Below are 21,602 nucleotides of genomic sequence, written 5' to 3'. Positions count from 1 at the left end.
CCCATTTCCTGAAGCTGTTCAGAGTCTGTATCTGGGCTCAGCCTGCAGGGTTTCTTCAATATTTCTCTCATTTATGGGAGCCATTTTCCTCTTCATGAAAGAAAAAGAACTATTAGAAAATTCATCACATTATTTATTTCCCCAATTGCCTTCATAAGAACTCTAATGAAAGAAAATGTGATTTTTTTTTTAAGAAAAATAATATGGACCAACCACTATGCCTGTGTCAGACACACAGTGCCTTTGTATGGGTGGCCTGGATCCAAAACCTCATAGACAAGACCTGAATCATCTGAATCTTTTCTTCATTCTCAGACAAACCTGGAGATTTCAAGAACTATAGAGAAAAACACCACTTTCTTCTTCCTTCCCTTTTTCAGTTACTTCTCTTCCTCTTTTTGTCACCTTCATTTCCTCTTCTCTGGTATGAACTGGAAATCCACACATCTCCCTTTTTAGAAGTCAGTTCTTAGGTATGTTAGGCCTGGGGAATATGCTAACACATACCTCTCAGGGGAAAGGGTTGCTCTAATCATGCTGGATTCCTGCTGCTTCCATAGAAAACTACCAGGAATTTATGACTTACAATACGAATTTATTATGTTGAAGTTCTGAAGGTCAAACAAAGCTCCATTCTAAGCTTCAGAGCCAAATCACTGTGTCAGCAGGGCTGCTCCTAATGGTAAGTTCTACTGGAGGAGCTTTCCTTTATTTATTTTCTTTCTTTCTATTATCTATCTATCTATCTATCTATCTATCTATCTATCTATCTATCTATCTATCTAGTTTCAGAGCTGGCTGCAATCCTTAGCTATTGTTCATATTCTTCAATAGTCATCAGTCCAACAGTCTAACATCTGCTTCCTTGGTCACTCTCTTCTCTGACCAGCACCCTCTTAGCTGCCTCACATAAAGGCCATTGTGAAGACTTTGTACTCAGATGATCCTGGAAAATCTTTCTATTCCAAATCATCATCTTAATATCATCTGGAAAGTCTCTCTTGCCACACAAGGTCACATATTCATAGATTCCAGGGATTGAGAGGTTGATATTTATAGGGGGAAAGGATGTGTTCTTCATCTTACTACAGCAAAATAAAGTCAGAGTGTATCAAAGAGAATTCACCTATGGTAGAATACAGTACTATGAGAGTAGAAACCCAACATTGAGTTAACCAATAGAGGGGAAAAATGAAGGAGGCCCCGTTCGGGCAGCTGATGGCCCACAGCTCCAACGACTCTGCCATGGATACAGATTCCATGGAGTGGGAAACAGAAGTCATCGAGTTTGAAAGGGAGACGGAGGATGTTGACTTGAAGGCACTTGGGTTTGACATGGCAGAAGGTGTGAATGAGCCTTGTTTCCCAGGGGACTGTGGCATATTTGTCACGAAAGTGGACAAAGGAAGCATTGCTGATGGCCGCTTAAGGGTCAACGACTAGCTGCTGAGAATCAACGATGTGGACTTCATCAACAAGGACAAGAAGCAGGCCATCAAGGCCCTCCTCAATGGAGAGGGGGCCATCAACATGGTCCTGCGGTGGAAGAAGTCCCTGGGTGGAAAGGTGGTCACACCCCTGCACATAAACCTCAATGGACAGAAAGACAGCGGCATCAGTCTGGATAGTGGAGTGTATGCTGCTGCTGTGGTACCCAGAAGCCCTGATGCCATTGGCAATCAATGGCATCGCACTGGACAACAAGTCCCTGAATGAATGTGACTCTCTGTTGCGCAGTTGCCAGGACTCCTTGACCCTCTCCCTCCTGAAGGTGTTCCCTCAGAGCTCCTCATGGAGAGGCCAGAACATCTTTGAAAACATCAAGGACTCTGATAGGATGCTGAGTCTTTGGACCCATGGCCTGGAGGCCCAGGCTCATCACAAGCGGAACTCAATGCAGCACTACAGCTCCACGGAGACGGAGCTCTTCTGTGCTGGGCTGGAAGACAGGAAAGAGCGGGGCCCCCTGGAGGCAGCACCTCCTTTCTACACAAACTGTTCCCTGGGAGCTCCTTTCCTGTCTCCCCCCAGACCTGTCCCAGCACCTCCGAGCGCAGCCTGAGCTCCTTCCACTCCAATGCCTCTGGGGAGCGTGGCTACGGGCTGGTGGACATGCGGAGCAGGCGGCCCCTGCTGCCCTTTGAGACCGAGGTGGGCCCCTGTGGGATGGTGGAGGCCCCTCTAGACAAGGTGGATGCTGAGGGCTCCAACAGTGGTGGGACCTGGCCCAAGGCCGTGCTCGGCTCCACAGCAGGGCCGGAGAAGCGCTCCGTTTACAAGAAGCCAAAGCAAAGAAAGTCTATCTTTGACCCAAACACTTTTAAATGTCCCCAGACGCCCCCCAAAATAGACTATTTGCTCCCAGGCCCTGGGCCTATTCACTTCCCCCAGCCCTCCAAGAGGATGGGGCCTCTGACAACCCCAAAGCCCCCCAGGAGAAGCGACTCCATCAAGTTCCAGCACAGACTGGAAACCAGTTCTGAGTCAGAGGCCACACTGGTGGGCAGCTCTCCATCTACCAGCCCACCAGGTGCCCCGCCCCCGGACACTGACCTCGGAGAACCCATGCATGCATCACCCCCTCGCAAGGCCAGGGTCTGCATCGCCTCCAGCTACTACCCCGAAGGGGATGAGGACTCCTCCTACCTGCTAGCCAAGAAGTCCTGTGACGAGGACCTCACTTCCCAGAAGGCAGATGAGCTGGGGCAGAAGCGCCACCGGCCAAAGTCTGGGCCTAAATTTCGGCCCAACCTTGCTCTGGTAGTGATTCCTGCTCAATTCCTGGAGGAGCAGAAGTGCATCCCAGCTAGTGGAGAACTCTCCCCCGAGGTGCAGGAGTGGTCCACTTACTCACCAGGGCATTCCACCCGGCATGGGAACCCCCCCCCCCCATTCTACCCCAACAGACCATCTGTGGGAACTGTTCCCCGGAGCATGACCCCCAGCACTGCTGTGAGCTCCATCCTGCGGAACCCCATCTTGGCCCCTGTAGCTCTCCACCTGTGCCCCAAGATGCTGGCCCCCAGGGCTTGCCTCCCAGTGTCCAGCACCAAGGCCGCCTGAGCCTGGACCTCAGCCACAGGGCCAGCAGTGACTATGCTAAGTTGAGAGCCTCCCATGGGTCCTACTCGCTGCCTTCCAGCGCCTGCCTCGGGTCTTCCAGTAACTTGCAGTTCAAGGCAGAATGCATTAAGATTCCATTAACGCCGAGGTACCCTCAGTCTGTCATGGGCTCTGACAGAGGTTCGTTGTCACATTCCGAATGCAGCACCCCTCTGCAATCACCCCTCAACATTGACACCCTGTCCACTTGTAGCCAGTCCCAGACCTCTGCCTCTACGTTGCCTAGGATTGCTGTCAACCCTGCATCCCTCAGGGAGCGAAGGAAGGACAGGCCTTACATGGAGGAACCACGCCATGTGAAGGTACAGAAGAGCTCAGAGCCTTTGGGCATCTCCATTGTGAGTGGAGAGAAGGGCAGCATCTACATCTCCAAAGTGACCACCGGCAGCATTGCCCACCAGGCTGGCCTTGAGTATGGGGACCAGTTACTTGAGTTCAATGGCATTAACCTGCGGAGTGCCACAGAGCAGGAGGCCCGACTCATCATAGGGCAGCAGTGTGACACCATCACCATCCTGGCCCAGTACAACCCACATATGCACCAGCTTGGCAGCCACTCCCACTCCAGCTCCCTCCTGGACCCTGCCGGTGCCCACGTCACTCTCCAGGGCAGTGGTAGCACCACCCCAGAGCACCCCTGTGTCATTGATCCGCTCATGGAGCAGGATGAAGGTCCTGGCACACCCCCAGCCAAGCAGAGCACCCCCGCCCCAGGATCATGGGAGATGCCAACAAGAAGACCCAAGAACCACGCATTGTCTTCATCAAGAAGTCCCAACTGGACCTTGGGGTGCATTTGTGTGGTGGGAACCTGCACGGGATGTTTGTGGCCGAAGTAGAGGATGACAGTCCTGCCAGGAGTCCTGATGGCCTGGTGCCAGGGGACCTGATCCTTGAGTATGGCAACCTGGATGTGCGCAATAAGACGGTGAGGAAGTCTACATGGAGATGCTGAAGCCTGAAGGTGCAGTACCGCCCAGAGGAGTTCACCAGGATCAAGGGCCTGCCTGGTGACAGCTTCTACATCAGGGCCCTATATGACCAGCTGGCTGAGGTGAAGCATGAGCTGAGCTTTAGGAAGGACGACATTCTCTATGTGGAAGACACCTTGCCCCAGGGCAGGTTCGGGTCCTGGATGGCATGGCAGCTGGATGAGAACGCCCAGAAGATCCAGCGTGGGCAGATTCCCAGCAAATATGTGATGGACCAAGAATTCTCCAGGAGGCTCAGCATGTCTGAGGTCAAAGATGACATTAGTGTCGCCAAGATGCTGTCAGCACCCGCTCACCAGTCCTTCTTTCGAAGGAAGCACAAGCACAAACGCAGTGGGTCCAAAGACGGGAAAGACCTCCTGGCCTTGGACACCTTCTCCAACGACTCCCTCCCACTCTTTGAAGATTCAGTGAGTCTGCCCTATCAGCGGGTCCAGAAGGTGGACTGCACCTCTCTGAGTCCTGTCCTGATTCTGGGGCCTCTGTTGGATGTGGTGAAGGAAATGCTGATAAACGAGGCTCCTGGCAAGTTCTGCAGATGCCCGCTGGAGGTGATGAAGGCCTACAAGCGGAGGAGAGGCCATTTTGATGTGACCACGGTGGCTTCAATAAAGGAGATCACAGAAAAGAATCGACACTGCCTCTTGGATGTCGCCCCCCACGCCATCGAGCGCCTACACCACATGCACATCTACCCTGTGAACGTCTAGAGCGTTCGGGTCCCTGGGTAAGGGTCGCGAAATAACCAGGACACAGGGGATGCAGAGCAAAGGCAGCAGTTGCGACTGCATGCTGAGATTTATTTGCAAGTTCCTTTTATATTCTTCTTCTAACAAAGCAAGCAATTCTTCAATAACACTTTACCCACATTGCCCAAATATCATGCCTTAGCAGGTATACAGAGCTAAATTCAGATCGTTCCTGTTTATTTGATAAGTACCCTCCCAAAGTTCTTTGTAGACATTATCTAATCCTCTGAGGATGCATTTGTTTCTTTAGAATGTACTGTTCCCAGGACAAGTATGCAGGAAGCTTCTTCCTCCTAGCCAAACCATGCAGAACTTGTGACTTGCGATAAGGGGAAGAGAACTTTTTCTCCTCCACTGAGGTCTGCCTCAGCTGACCTAAATCACAACCACAGCTCTTGCAAAATGTCATGCTTGAGGGAGCTAAACTCTGCACACTCAAACCCCAACATACCCCATTGTCATCTTCATCCACTACAAGAGGGCCAAGCACATCAAGGAGCAGAGAGACCCCATCCACCTGAGGGACAAGGTGACACAGAGGCATTCCAAAGAGCAGTTTGAGACAGCTCAGAAGATTGAACAGGAATTCAGCAGGTACTTCATAGGGGTGGTCCAGGGAGGAGCCCTGTGGAGCATTTGCACTCAGATCTTGGCAACTGCCAATCAAGAACAAAATAAAGTCCTGTGGATCCCCGCTTGCCCACTCTAGGGGAAGTGGGCACCAGGAGGCGACTGGACCGCCCACTGGTGGGGAGACCAGCTTGCTCTTCTCCAGCAACTGAAAACAGAGATGGGCCTGTTTATGGACATGCAGGGGAAGGATCCAGACCAGGACTCCAGATGCCCCTCCTTTGTAGACTCTGATCTGGGCCCAGGCCGGCAGACCGCTCCTCTCACATGAGCTTTAAGACAAAACAAAGCAGAAAACGCAAAAGACTTGATAGTGGGGTACAACACCCACCTTTCTATAGCCAGCCAATCAGTGATGCTGCACAGAGAGCCTTTCAGATCACACGTTTACAAGCCTTTTCTAAGTATCTGGTGGTTATGTTTAGGTGATCGCCCCATGCTGCTGGTGCCCACCCCACCCTCTCCCCCCCCCTCGTTGCTTTAGTTGGGGGGGGTGGGGCAGGCTGTCCCACCTCAGGAGGTTCTTGTCAGTGGGACCAGAGCTTGGGTAGACTTCCTGCTCCTCAGAGGCGGTACCTCTCCTGGAAGGACATCATCACTTCAGGTGCTCAGACTGCTGGAGATGGCAGAACCAGTGCCTGGGTGGGGTCAACTCACCAGCACTGCGTTTTCCTCCCACACCCGGGAGGGCAGCTTGGGCATCCACACAAACTCACCTCTTGGCCTTTCCCTCCTGTTCCTCCACTCCCCAAGCGCTCATCGGTCTCCTGACTCTTCTCCAGCTGTATTTGTTATTTAAACATTCTGTCTGGTCCATCATGTCCCCGTCGGGTCTCAGCCACAGAGCTGGGTCCTGGGCAGGGTGTCAAGCAAGGGTGGACGCCTGCCATGGCTCCCCTCAAGGTTTTGAGAGTCCCAACAGCCTTTCTCAGCTTCGCAGAGCAGGGCAGGTGCATCCGTTCTTTTAGAAGTGAAAACATTCATGTTTCAGATGTTTGAATGAGAGCTTGTAGGGGGAGTTTAATGGTTAGCGTAGCCACTATTGAATATCTAAAAAGAAAACCTGCGACCTTGTTCATCTTGGTCCCAGGGCTCACAGCATGGGCCTGACTTTGGCATTTGTCAGGTTACTTTGGGCTCATTGGGCTTCTCTCGATTTCTTTCCTTTGCACTTCTGATGTCGGGCGAGTCTGGCTGAAGATTTGATGTGGTTCCTCCTTAAATGGTGTGTCCTGTACCGGGTACTGTACCAGGCTCTGTACCAGGCTCTGTAAGTGTCGTTGGAGTAGGACCTATATTTTAATACTGTTCCTAACATTTCATTTTAATAGCAAGGTGTCTTTGATTTGATTTGATTCTTTGTGATTCTAGAAACTAGATTGTAGTTTAGTCATTACTGACATTTTTTTAAAAAAAGGATATATTTTCTTGCACAGCTGTTCAAGAGAAACAAGTCTCAGTCCTCAGTGCTGTCCTTTGTTTTCCAGGTACAAGTTTTCTAGCTCAGACAACTGAGAAAAAGTGTAGACCATTCTCGAGGCATTGCTTGCATGCTCTTTTACTACGTTGCAGGCAGATCAGGCTGTGATGGCCAGTGAGCAGGCGGGTACGGATTTGACAGCCTGGGATGTTCTGTACTAAAATGTTACTTTGTATCAAAAAGTTTTAGTACAACAAAATAAAGGTTAATTTCAGTAATAAAAAAAGAAGAAGAAAATGAAAATTTAAGAGCCATTATTACTGACAATTCAGTTTTATACTCATACAGGGGAAAGTCATAAAATGAAGTTATTCATACCAAATTAAGCATGTGACCCTGTGAATTAAATTATCATGTTATTTTTGTTTCTCTGATTGCAGACAGCAAGGTAGCAAACAAGAATTGAAAATTATCCTTGGAAGTGCACAGAATTAAATAGATTGAATGAAGTGAAGGCAATCTGGCCTGAAGGATAACGGAAGAGCCAGGTGTTCACACCCATAGTAGATGACATATGGAGACTTGAGCAGTGAGATACCAAAGTGCCATGTCCCTCTAAATCCTCGTCATCAGCACGCTGTTCGTCTAACCTCCTGCCAAGTTGTCATCAATCTTCTATTTCGTTCACAGCTCTAGGCATGAAAAGCATGTTTCCCAGGGTTCTGAGGTCTCTCTGCCTACACGGCTCACTGCTCCACAAGCCTTTCCTCATCTCCAGCTCTTTTTACTAATTGAATCCAGAGATCATTTCCTCCATTTTCCTGTTTCCTCCTGTCGTTCTTGTTCTTCCTCCTCCTTTGGCTTCTCTATTTGGCAAAGGTGAGATGGAAAGCCTGGCAGCTAAAGCCCTCTCTGACCCCATGCTGCACATGATCCAGATGGGTATCTAAGCTGGGAAGACCCAGCAGCAACCATACACCTGTAGCCACTCTGCTGACCCAACAGCCAGCCACAGAGGGGATGTGGCTCTGGACTCTCCTCCAGAGGAGGCAGCTCTGCTGCTCTGTCCACTCCCTTCCTCCCCTCTTGTGCTACACCATCCAAGCTGACATCACTGCCCATTAGTGCTCTTTTGTGGACACATGGGACAAGTTCACCTCTGAAAAAAGGCAATGGTTTGAATTCTTGCCTTCCCTTGGAGGGCTTCTCTGGTCTCTTACAGGACAGACATGCCCCTCTTCATTTGGACATGCATATAGTAAACCTTCATAACTCTTTCCTTTTTCACTTGTCCTGAGGATGGAAAGGGCTTACTGGCCAAGGCTGTTGCAAATTGAATATGTGGAAAAGGGAAGAAAACTCAGATTCTGCCAAATTCTGTATTCTATAGAGGCATTTCAGAGGGACCAGGTCATGGAACACTTTAATGTAATTAATTGATTTCTAGGAAAGAAATTTTCAAATGTAAGGAGACAGAATGGCCATGAGAATGTTCCTGTGTAAGAGCTTGTGGAATGTGGGTAAATGTATCTGTGAAGTATGAGAATTGTCTGTGTGGCATGTCTTATCTGAGATGTCATCCTGGCATAAATGTGGAGAATATGAAGCTGTGGTATGTCTTCCCCAATTTTATGTATGTTCTATGTGTGGTGCTGTTTAAAGGGAGTCATGATGAGCATGTATCACTATGTGTGTTTTGTGTATCTGTATGAGTGTCTGCATCTCTGTGTGATGACAGTACTTAGTACTCAGTTGTGACACCTTTCCCATATCACAAAATATCCTCTGCCCACAGTGTTCTCAGCTTCTCATCTCTACTCATTATACTCAGAAGCTACCTTGGAAGATTCCCAATGGAAGAGCACTTTGAGTAGCTGGGTGTTTTTTCTTCCATGTTTTCTATCTTTTTGAATAAATTTTACTGCATCTAAGATTTAAAATACAGCATAAAAATCTCTAGCTTTTAATATTTTGGTGCATCTATATTTCCAATGGGAAGGGCCATTTTCTTTGAATTCATAAACTTTATTAGAGTCAAAAGAATGTTTTCATCTCTTTACTTCACATTTGGGCCCAGAAACCAACCATAGAGTAGTGTAGGATGTTTTCATTCATTCACAAGATAAAATAAGTTTTCTAGAATGTTACTATTTTTAAAATCCTTTCATGATAGTATTTTGATTATATTTTTATAGCCTCAGTAGATTTAAACATACTTATGTACCATCCCCCCAAAATTGCTGGTTAATCTGTCTTTCTACAACTTAAAATATGTTGTTTGTTGTGTTGGAAGAATTGACATTATGGTTGCATGTTTTGTAGTTTTAGGTTGTTAACTCCTTTTTCTCAAGGCACTGTCTTTAGAACCATCTTAAGGATGATTGACTGACTATTCATAGTTCCACATTCTGACATGCCAGATGTTACTGGGCTTCTACTTGGCAGAGGTTAATTTTATGTTTACTCTTTGCTTTTAAGTCTGACTGAAAATACAAGTTGAAGTATCATTTCTCATGAATTCATCTCTTCTCCTCTCACATTTGACATTTTCTCCAAAAAAAAAAATGTAGCCATAGAGTTCCTCTTCTTCCTCCCAAAATGCAAAGTTATTGATGAGATCCTGTTGATGGGACAGAAACAGAGACCATAACAAAAGACAGAGGAATGGAAGATTAGGATTGGGTTCAGACTACGCCTTTATTTCAGGGACTGAGCAGAGATGCTGAGCTGGATTTCTTCAGGTGTTCCTGTTCTCAGATCCCTATTCTACTGATCTAGAGTTTGCTGTTCTACCTGGCCCCCTGCCAGCATGAGTGTGTGTGTAGAGAGGAGTCACAGGAGAAGATATCCAAATCAGAGAATAAAATAATATCATGGACCAGGACACTGTCTCCCATAGTTCATGTGTAAGTTTAAAGCTCCTAAAGATGAGAACAAACATTGTGGAGCTATAGTAGAAATTTAGTGCACTCATTTATTCAAATAAAAAAATTTTGAATATCATGTGCTGAGTTCTAAGATCCGTGACATTATTTTTAAAAAATTGCATCTCCTGCCAAACAGCAAAGCTATATGAGCACTATATTCTCATGCATGTTGGGGTTTGCATTAAACTTCCTTCATTTGGATAGGATGCTGTGCCATCCACTAAAGCTCTATTACTTATGATGTTTATGAAGTACAACTGTTGACTTCCATTATTTTGCCAAATTTTGCTTTGAAAATTCTGCTGACTGAATGAACTAAAATACCCTGATGAACTAAAATACCCGAGCAAACTCTAGAGAATCATCAGGGATAAGAACTTACAGCTAAAACAGCTGCTCAGCTCCTAGCATTCACCTCCCCATTCTCCTTCTCTGACACTGCCCATAGATACTTATTTTGTTCTGTACAATCACCTCTGGATTGAACAGGGAACCGGTATGTTTCAATACTCTGTGCTTCCACCATGACCCTACCCTCTAGACTCCACATGCCCACAAACCTTGGTGAAAATCATGGGAACTGCTTGCTTTTTTCTGAATTTCCATACATTCATTTTCTCCATTTCATATCCTAGAGAATCACAGACTCAACTCAAATAGTTGGTAAAATCTGATTCTTGAAAATACTAAATATTTATAATCTTTTGTCACTCTCCCTGTTTACTAAGCATTCCGGCCAATATTTAATTGTCCGAGATGATCACGGTCTCTCATTAATGCTTCTGCACATATGCTAGGCACACACTGCAGCCAAATGGTGTGTGGGGAATGAGTGAGCTTGGCATGGCACACACTGCAGCCAAATGGTGTGTGGGGAATGAGTGAGCTTGGCATGAGTGAGTTCATAGCACGTTGGTTAAAATTGGATCCTGGTTTAATGTGAACTAGGTGTTTAGATGGGAACATGGAGAAAGTATAGTTTGGGCAAGAATGAATGTAGTTTGTGTCTCTTTGTTAGTTTGACACATATCTATGTGCATGGATTTCTTGACCTGTGGTGAAGGACTTGAGTGTTTCTGTGTGTGTAGTTGGTGTGTTTGTGCCTGTGTGCACTGTTCATTTTAATAGGTTTTATCTGTTCAATGTAATTAATGAAATATTCTCGGAGACTAGAGCAATTAATGTATTTGTGACATCTTAGGAGAAAAAAATCCAAGAATATGAAGATGTGAAACTAGATGTTTATAAGTAAAAAATGGGGTTTGAAAACAAGTTTATGTGTAATTAATGTGTTGTTTTATATTTGTGTAGCATAGGATGTAATGAGAATGAACAAACTAGGGTCACATGCAGCATCACTGAATTTTTCAGGTATAACAATGAGTGAAAGGTACCATCACATAAGGAACTAAACAGACACTTCACAAAAGAAGCAATAAAATCATCAACAAATGAATCAAAAAATGTTCCACATCTCTAGCAATTAGAGAAATGCAAATTAAAACTACATTGAAATTCCATCTCACTGCAGTCTGAATGGCAATTATCAAGAATACAAATAACAATAAATGTTGACAAGGATGTGGGGACAAAGTGCACTCATACATTGCTGGTGGGTCTGCAAACTGGTGCAAACACTCTGGAAAGCAATAGAATTTCGTCATGAGCAGAAGATAAGAGAGAGAAACAAGAGAAATACACTAACAGAAATAATACAAAATCAAACCAAGAACTACAATCCAAAAAAAATTCTTAACCCTCAAAAGACAAGGCAAAGAAAAAAAAACCCTACATTTTAAAAATGCTAAAAACTAGAGAAAAACAAACAAGTTAGTGTATGTGTATATGTCTGAGCCAATCAGTACAGAAGAATCTCCACACACAGACAGATACACACACACACACACACACACACAGGAAAAGAAAAAAAAAATCTAAAGAATAAAGGAACCGTCTCCACTGAGATGGTCAAAAGAGTTGACAAGATTGGGTTGTCACTGTCCATGTCCAATAATCTTCATTTCCAGTTAACTTGAGTTATGCACTGATAGAGCAAGGAGTGTTTGTGCTGCTCTCTGAGCTGCCAGTTGGAGCAGCCTAATACTGAAGCTGTTTGATGTAAGACTCGGCTTCCCTTCTCACCAGTATGAGGCGGGGTGAGTTGGGATGGGCTGTCAGTTGGCATTCTGTCCATTCAGACCAGTTGGTGCATTCTCAAGGTACTGCTTCTGCGGGATCTGTGAGGGGAGTTCCAGCAGGTGGGGCTGAGGGCTAATCAGGCCTCAGGTGTAATCAGGCTTTGTTGGGTGGTGTCTGCTTTGGAGACATTAGATCCACCTGCCTCTAGGGAGGGACAGTAGCTGATCTCTGATAGGGGTCCTGGTTCTCAGGAAGCCTCAGAAGAACTCCAAATCATGGAGAATGGGGGCCAGTCCTCTACTCACTGCTGCCCATGAGCATGGCCTTCCCAGGCTTAGTCCCTGAGTGAATTTGCTCCCATTGCTCGGAATCGCATCCCACTTAAGTTGGTCATGGAAACCACCAGACTCAAAGGTGAAGTGAGTTGGGCTCTCCTTCCCCTTTTTGAATTGAATCCTCCTAGGTATATGCCTATTTCACTCATGTTCTTCCAGTCACCCCCTGGGCAACCAGGTTGTCACCTGCTGGAATACTGTGACACACTTTGCTCCAATCTCCTATTTATTGGGACACTGTTCTAGCAAGATTGCCCCAAGATGGTGCCTGCCCTAGCTCCTCCCAGCCAGTTGAGATTACAACATGCTTTTCAAGCAGCAGTGTATAGTGCGCCTCTCTCTCAGCCATGTTTAGGCAACTGTTTTGATCTCAAGTTTTTCCATACCCATTCTGAGTTCTCCCTCCCTCGATGATGAATCCTGTGCCACTATTGCTGCTTTTGATGGTTGATGTGGCAGCTGGGTTGGCTCTTATGTATTCTTTTTTCTTTGCTTGATTCACCTTTCTTTCTTTCTTTTTTTTTTTTTTTTTGTATCTGGGGTAGAACTCAATGGCACGTAACCACTAAGTATCATCGCCAGCCCTTTTTTAAAATTTTATTCTTGAGACAGGATCTCACTGGTTGCTTACAGCCTCACTAATCTGCTGAGGCTGTCTTTGAACCTGCCACACACCTGCCTCTGCCTTCTGAGCTGCTGGCATTACAGAAGTACACCAACATACCCAGCTATTGTACCCAAATTTCTGATTCCCTGAACCACTTTGAGAATCCAATATTGAATTTTAGTAAAATCCCTCTTTCACCCTCCTCGCTCAGAAGCAGTCCACATGCTGCTTTTGTCCAATAACACTGAGGGATGTGGACGGCACTGTCCTCTACCTTGCCATCTGCCCTCTCTGTAGCTGAATTCCTGTGAGGACCTACTGCCGGTTGCTCTCTCTGGAAGTGTGGAGATACATTGATCAGATCTGGTCAACTGTGAGCTCCCCAAAAATGTGGGCTCCCCTGCAGTGCCCAGCAGGGCTTTCTGTTCACAATTTGGTTTTATAAATCTGGTCTGCTTCAAGGACCACTGTTCTAGACACATTTTTCTCCTTTTCTTTCCAAGTGTTGTTAAGGGTGCACTTTTCTGCTCCCTCTTTCTCTTGTCTCAGTGCACTTCCCCACCCTGGTCTGGATTTGGGATGGCGAAACTCTGCCCTTACTTTTTACTCTGGTAACCAATCTTCAAGTCTCTCTAGGTCCAGACTTTGTACTGTTAGGTCTTAGTACATTTATTTTGTCACACAGCTCTCAGATCTATTGCTTCTTCGTGTCATCTTTCCATGTTGTGAGGACATCAGGAATTGCTGTGTAGCTCCTTTCTGCCAACTTCCAAGTCTCCACATATGATTTTATTTATTTATTTATTTATTTATTTTATTTTTTTTATTGTTGGTTGTTCAAAATATTACATAGTTCTTGACATATCATATTTCACATTTTGATTCAAGTGTGTTATGAACTCCCATTTTTACCCCGTATACAGATTGCTGTATCACATCAGTTACACTTCCATTGATTTACATATTGCCATTCTGGTGTCTGTTGTATTCTGCTACCTTTCCTATCCTCTACTATCCCCCTCCCCTCCCCTCCCCTCCCCTCTTCTCTCTCTACCCCCTCTACTGTAATTCATTTCTCCCCCTTGTATTATTTTTCCCTTTCCCCTCACTTCCTCTTGTATGTAATTTTGTATAACCATGAGGGTCTCCTTCCATTTCCATGCAATTTCCCTTCCCTCTCGCTTTCCCTCCCACCTCTTATCCCTGTTTAATGTTAATCTTCTTCTTATGCTCTTCGTCCCTACTCTGTTCTTAGTTTCTCTCCTTATATCAAAGAAGACATTTGGCATTTGTTTTTTAGGGATTGGCTGGCTTCACTTAGCATAATCTGCTCTAATGCCATCCATTTCCCTCCAAATTCTATGATTTTGTCATTTTTTTAATGCAGAGTAATACTCCATTGTGTATAGATGCCACATTTTTTTATCCATTCATCTATTGAAGGGCATCTAGGTTGGTTCCACAGTCTTGCTATTGTGAATTGTGCTGCTATGAACATCGATGTAGCAGTGTGCCTGTAGCATGCTCTTTTTAGGTCTTTAGGGAATAGACCGAGAAGGGGAATAGCTGGGTCAAATGGTGGTTTCATTCCCAGCTTTCCAAGAAATCTCCATACTGCTTTCCAAATTGGCTGCACCAATTTGCAGTCCCACCAACAATGAGCAAGTGTACCCTTTTCCCCACATCCTCGCCAGCACTTGTTGTTGTTTGACTTCCTAATGGCTGCCAATCTTACTGGAGTGAGATGGTATCTTAGGGTGGTTTTGATTTGCATTTCTCTGACTGCTAGCGATGCTGAGCATTTTTTCATATGCTTGTTGATTGATAGTATGTCCTCCTCTGAGAATTGTCTGTTCATGTCCTTGGCCCATCTGTTGATTGGGTTATTTGTTATCTTATTGTCTAATTTTTTGAGTTCTTTGTATACTCTGGATATTAGGGCTCTATCTGAAGTGTGAGGAGTAAAGATTTGTTCCCAGGACGTAGGCTCCCTATTTACCTCTCTTATTTTTTCTTTTGCTGAGAAAAAAACTTTTTAGTTTTAGTAAGTCCCATTTGTTGATTCTAGTTATTAACTCTTGTGCTATGGGTGTCCTATTGAGGAATTTGGGGCCCGACCCCACAGTATGTAGATCGTAGTCAACTTTTTCTTCTATCAGACGCTCTGTCTCTGATTTGATATCAAGCTCCTTGATCCATTTTGAGTTAACTTTTGTGCATGGCGAGAGAAAGGGATTCAGTTTCATTTTGATGTATATGGATTTCCAGTTTTCCCAGCACCATTTGTTGAAGATGCTATCCTTCCTCCATTGCATGCTTTTAGCCCCTTTATCAAATATAAGATAGTTGTAGTTTTGTGGATTGGTTTCTGTGTCCTCTATTCTGTACCATTGGTCCACCCGCCTGTTTTGGTACCAGTACCATGCTGTTTTTGTTACCATTGCTCTGTAGTATAGTTTGAAGTCTGATTCACACTTCCTGCTTAGCATTGTTTTTGCTATTCTGGGTCTTTTGTTTTTCCATATGAATTTCATGATTGCTTTATCTATTTCTACAAGAAATGCCGTTGGGATTTTGATTGGCATTGCATTAAACCTATAGAGAACTTTTGGTAATATCGCCATTTTGATGATGTTAGTTCTGCCTATCCATGAACAGGGTATATTTTTCCATCTTCTAAGATCTTCTTCTATTTCTCTCTTTATTTTTCTGTAGTTTTCATTGTGTAAGTCTTTCACCTCTTTTGTTTTGTTGATTCCCAAGTATTTTATTTTTTTTTGAGGATGTTGTGAGTGGAATGTTTTTTCCTCATTTCCATTTCAGAGGATTTGTCGCTGATATACAGGAATGCCTTTGATTTATGCGTGTTGATTTTATATCCTGCCACTTTGCTAAATTCATTTATTAGCTCTTATAGTTTCTTTGTAGACCCTTTTGGGTCTGCTAGGTATAGAATTATGTCATCTGCAAATAGTGATAATTTAAGTTCTTCTTTTCCTATTTTTATGCCTTTAATTTCTTTCATCTGTCTAATTGCTCTGGCCAGTGTTTCGAGAACTATGTTGAACAGAATCCACATATGATTTTAAAAGGCAAATAATCTGCCTGATATACTGTACATGTTCAGTTATCTTAGATGTAAATAAATGTCATCCCCTAACTATTTATATGTTTGATGTGTGTGTTTGTGTGTTTGTGTGTGTGTGTGTGTGTGTGTGTGTGTGGATATGAATAGGTGTATGTGTTGGGCATGTCGAGCTTATACTCAGTAACATCTTGAATACATATTGATTTTACTGAAGATGAATGAAGACAACTTCTCTCTCCAATTTTCTGTATAAGGGACCATCAGAACACACAAGACACAAACATTTTTGGAAATATTGGATTAGCTTCAGAAACATGAGCAACAATTTAAAAGGGTAAAGGGTGGCATCAACCTTTCCCACAACCACCATTGAACACTGGTGATTTTTGCCAGAGATTTGTTTACTCTGAATCTTCATGTTGATCACAGCTGTGTCTTTTCCCATAAAGAGCCAAAACTAATCTCCTCAACTTAGCCATCATGGTTCAATAGTGTTTTGTGTTTTTTTTTTTGTGTGTGTGTGTTCTTATAGTCTTTCCATTTCACACAAGAGCCATAATTTGCATCTTCACAGTCTTAAACAGAACAATTACTTTCCACTCCTGAGCATATACATTCTATATGTCTTTATCTTCATCTTTGCACAACCACTTTTTAAGGGTTTAAACATTTCTCAATGTTTCCCTCATTTTTATGAGACACACTTTCATCTTGCTTAGCAGAAAATAGTACTGTAAGAAAATTCACAACATTTATTTACCCATTTCCTTTAGGAAGAAGTCAATGAAAGTTTTTCTAGGCCAGCCACTATGCCTGTGACAGACACAGAGTACTTGGTGTATGTGGCCTGGAGACAAAGTCACAAAGTCAAGACCTGACTCATTTGAATCTTCTCTTCACTCTCAGACAACCTGGTTCCTCAGGAAGACCTCAGGAACCCTGTAGGCAAACATTTCTTTGTTCCTTCTTCTTTCATTTCTCTTGACCTTTCTCCCTCTCTCCTCACATCATCCATCACAAATTAGAAATGTTCTCTTCTTTTTTAGAAGGCAGTTCCTGGATATTTCATGACAGGAGAATTTTCTACATAAACCCCTTGAATTCTTTGATGGCTGGATGATGAAGGTGTTTTCTAGATGTTTCCCATGGTACAACTCTTTGTAGGCTTACTCAGACCAGGTAACTTTCTCTCTGAAGTTCAAGTCTCCAAGAGTTAGTTGATGAGGGCTAAGAATGAAATCTGCACCTTCAAAAACATGAAATAACATGAGGAGAGGCTGTTTGCCAAATCTCTGACTTGAGCAGTGCTCCGCACAACATCAGGATTGTTATGAGACCAGCTACTGTTAAGACCTCAGCAGTGTATGATGACCTATTTGATGACATCACACACTCCAGTGTCCCAAGCAGTATTCACAGTACTAGAAAATTGCTAAAGCCCATCACCCAAGAAGACACCATGTATACAATGAGTATTCTATCATTAACTTATACTTTTAAACCTTACATTTATAATCAAATATAGAAAGAGGCAATGTGGATTAAATAAAGGAAATTCTTGAATGTGGTAAAGGTTACCTCATACTAAATCATACTCAATGGTAAGGATATGGCAGTATCATAGAGGGTCAGTCTCAGAACCATGCTGTTTCATAGAAAAAAAATAAAGGTTTTATAGCTTTAGTATATAGAGACCTAGGTGAGAGGCCTATTAGAATGTAAGTGTGGGATTGAGAACATCTCACCAATTCAGCTCCCTCCTAGCAGTTATTGAATTTCCCTGCTCCTGGCAACAGTCTCCTATATCCTCACAGCTAGACTCATCTCCTCTCCCACTCTTCCTCATCACTTCCACATTGGCAGCAAGATGAAAACCTTGTACTTCACCACACCTGGCCTTTCTCAGGAATTCTGTCTTTGTCAAGCTCTTGGACTCTGTCCCAGGGCTGAAACTGTCTTTTGGAAACATGTAGGTCCTGTACAATTTTGAGCTCTGAAGCAGATTATTTTACTTTCCACCCAGTGTAGAATGCACCTCATCTTTCAGTGTAGATAGGTATTTACCCTCAGTCTTAGTTATCACCCTGTCTCCTGCATTTTCCTTTCCCTATAGGCCTGTCCCTCTGGATGCTCTTATTTATCTTGGGCACTGAATAATGGGCACATTTACCAACAAAATTTTAGTTTAGTAAGTTATTTAAAAATATAAAAGTGAAAAAAATCCACTGTCTTTCATGTGTCAAATTGGTAGCATTTAGAGGATCAAATTATACCAAATGAGTATCTATATATAAGGGAGTGAATAATGTTCACAAACTAAAATGAAGTATTGAGGAGTTAAAGGATATAATACTTCTGCTTCTTACTTAGACTTCTACTTCCATCTCTTCAAGTCTTATATCTTATTTCTTATGCACTTGAACATCAGACTCATCATCTTAACCCTCCAGACCACACACTGTACTTCACTTTATTCACATTATTTAATTGTGTGCAATTCCAAAGGCAAATTTTAACTCTTATCCATCACTTTGTTATCCTGTATCAGAGGGACAAAAGAGAGAAAAGGAAAAATTATAAAGTACTATTATTGATGATTCACAAAATTATATAATTATAGAGGGGAAGTCATACAGGGATAAGTGATAATATATATATATATATATATATATATATATATATATATATAATTGTATATATACATATATACATATATATGAATTGTCACTTCTTCATCTTTCATGATTATTGTTTTGTTTCTCTGCTTGCAGATAGCCAATTAATAAACAAAAATTAAAATTCATCTTTGGAGGTGCACATAATAAAACAGGTTGAAAGAAGTGATGGTCATCTGGACTGGAGGATAACACGAAGCTCCAGGTAGTCAAGCCCTCAAAAAATGAAATGTAAAGACATGGGAAGTGAGAAGCCAAACTACAATATCCCCCTAATCCTCTGTCATTAGAACTCTCTTCCCAGAAAGCAGGTGGTCATCAGTCTTCAACTCTGCAGCTTATGGCTCTAGGCATGAAAAGTGTAACTCCCCCAGGTCTCACCTCTCCCCACCTGTACTGGCTATTTACACACAAGGCTGTTATCTCCTACAACAGTTTTAATAATTGCTTCCAGAGGTCATTGCCTCCATTTCCTCCTACTTCCTCCTCTCCTTTCTCCACTTCTTTTTGTTCTCAGGATGGCAAAGGCAAGATGGAAACCTTGTGAGCTAAAGCCCTCCCTGACCCCATGCTGCACGTGATCTTGAGAACCTCCAATCTGGGGAAACCTGTGGCCCCTCTCCAGGCCCAACAGTCACTCAGGGGTTCTTGGTATTCCCTCCGGAGGAGGCTTTCCTGCTGGCCTGGCAGCCCCTTTCCTTTTCTCTTGTGCTACACTTTCCAAGCTGATATCACTGTCTATTTTGAGGTCTTTTGTGCCTTCTTAGAAACTCAGTGGTTTGAACTCTTGACTTCTTTTTGGAGAGCTTCCCTTACCCTTCTTCTGTAACTCCTAAGACAGCCACACCCCTCTTCATTCTGACACGCATGTAGTGAACCTTCATGACTCTTTCCTTTTTCTTTTATTTATTTATTTTTTATTGATTTTTTAAAAAAATACATGACAGTGGAATGCATGACAATTCTTATTACACATACACAGCACAATTTTTCATATCTCTGGTTGTATATAAAGTATGTTGACACTAATTCATGTCTTCATACATGTACTCTGGATAATGATGTCCATCACATTGCACCAGCCTTGCTAATCCCATGCCCCCTCCCTTCCCCTCCCACCCCTCTGCCCTATCTAGAATTCATCTGTTTCTCCCATGCTCCCCCTCCCTACCCCACTATGAGTCAGCCTCCTTATATCAGAGAAAACATTCAGCATTTGTTTTTTGGGGGATTGGTTAACTTCACTTAGCATTATCTTCTCCAACGCCATCCATTTACCTGCAAATGCCATAATTTTATTCTCTTATGTTGCTGAGTAATATTTCATTGTGTATATATGCCACATTTTTTAATCCATTCATCCACCGAAGGGCATCTAGGCTGGCTCCACAGTTTAGCTATTGTGAATTGTGCTGCTATAAACATTGATATGGCTGTGTTCCTGTAGTATGCTGTTTTTAAGTCCTTTGGATATAGTCTGAGGAGAGGGATAACTGGGTCAAATGATGGTTCCATTCCCAGTTTTCCAAGGAATCTCCATACTGCTTTCCATATTGGCTGCACCATTTTGCAGTCCCACCAGCAATGTATGAGTGTACCTTTTTCTACAAATCCTCACCAACACTTATTGTTGTTGGGAATATAAAGAAATTATCAGCCAACTGAGGTGGAAATTGAACATGTGGAAAGGAGGATAAAGGCTCCAATCTCTCCTAATTCTATACTAGAAATTTCTCAGAGGGATCAGGTCATGGAACATTCAAAATGGATTTATGTATTTCTAATAAAGAAATTTTCAAGTGTCCCTGTGTGCAGGCATGTGAAAAGTGGGTAAATATATCTGTGATATTTCCAAATTGTCTGTGTGGCATGTGAACCTGACCTACATATGTGGAATATGAGGTTGTATGTCATATGGAATTCTGTGTACGTTCAAGTACATATGTGGTGAATATTTCTGGTGGTATTAAAAGGAGATGATGGTGAGTGAATGTCTGAGCATGCTTGCTTGGGTTTGTGTGTCTGTGTGTCTTTGTATGAATTTGTGTGTCTCGTGTTAGTACATATGAGAGGGTGCAGGTTGAGGAAGAGCTGAAAACAGGGTCAACCATGGACATTTGGAAGAGAAAGGCTGTATATGAAAATGCATTCTCTTCAGGACTTTTAAGTATTTTGGGTTTGATCAAGACTTAGATAATTAAAACAGGTTACCAGTGTGGAGGAAGAGGAGGCATTTGTGAGATTGTCATGTAAAGCAGTGAATCCATGAATGGTTTTATGTTGAAATGAGGGTAAGGGTGGACCTATGTAAGAATGGGATCAATGGCGGGAGATATAAGAGATGTTCTTATGAGAGAAGTAAAAGGAAGAAGTGGGGCCATGCTTAGTAGGAGGGGGTATGACATGACAGTATGAGCTTGAGGTTATGCCAGGGAGGGGGAGGTGTTGGATCAAATTCCCATTCACCTCTCCCACCTGCACTGTCACACTCAGAGCTGCCAAGTATTCACATGGAGGTCTGTGCTGAGGAACTGTGTCCTATTCCTGAAGACACATTCCCTGTCTGTTTTTGCCAAGAGGACTCAGTGTTAGTCCCTATGCCCTGAATCCCTTTCCTGTGCTTGAAAGAAGAGTGAAGTGAGCAAGGGTTGGGCCACAACTCAGTTGCTCCTCCTGCCCAATGTCAGATCCCACCTTTGCATCTGCCTTACCATGCCCGTCAATAGGAAGGAGCTTGCTTGCAGGACACACAGGAGAAGTACACTGAGGGAGAGGAATTTCCTCCTGCTGCCTAAGGTCAGGCAGGGGCCACCACACACGGCCTAGAAGCAACCCCTTGAGGCTTCTGGAATTCTGAAGACGACATGACACAGCAGAGACAGCATTTGGGACTGGCTGACTTCGCTTAGCATTCTCT

At 43.7% G+C, this 21,602-nt stretch overlaps 1 pseudogene across 1 annotated transcript; it reads left to right on the top strand.

Moving 5' to 3' along the window:
- Positions 1–1,191: 1,191 nt before the first annotated feature.
- Positions 1,192–5,573, top strand: LOC308650968 (disks large homolog 5-like; annotated as a pseudogene). The gene is made up of 2 exons: positions 1,192–4,813; positions 5,319–5,573. The product of its transcript is annotated as a disks large homolog 5-like (transcript).
- Positions 5,574–21,602: the final 16,029 nt, after the last annotated feature.

The sequence above is a fragment of the Spermophilus citellus genome, assembly GCF_964194105.1.
Source record: "Spermophilus citellus genome assembly, chromosome: 1".
NCBI lineage: Eukaryota > Metazoa > Chordata > Mammalia > Rodentia > Sciuridae > Spermophilus > Spermophilus citellus.
The sequence above is the reverse complement of the archived record's forward strand: the minus strand, read 5'-3'. Positions and strand labels throughout refer to the sequence as shown.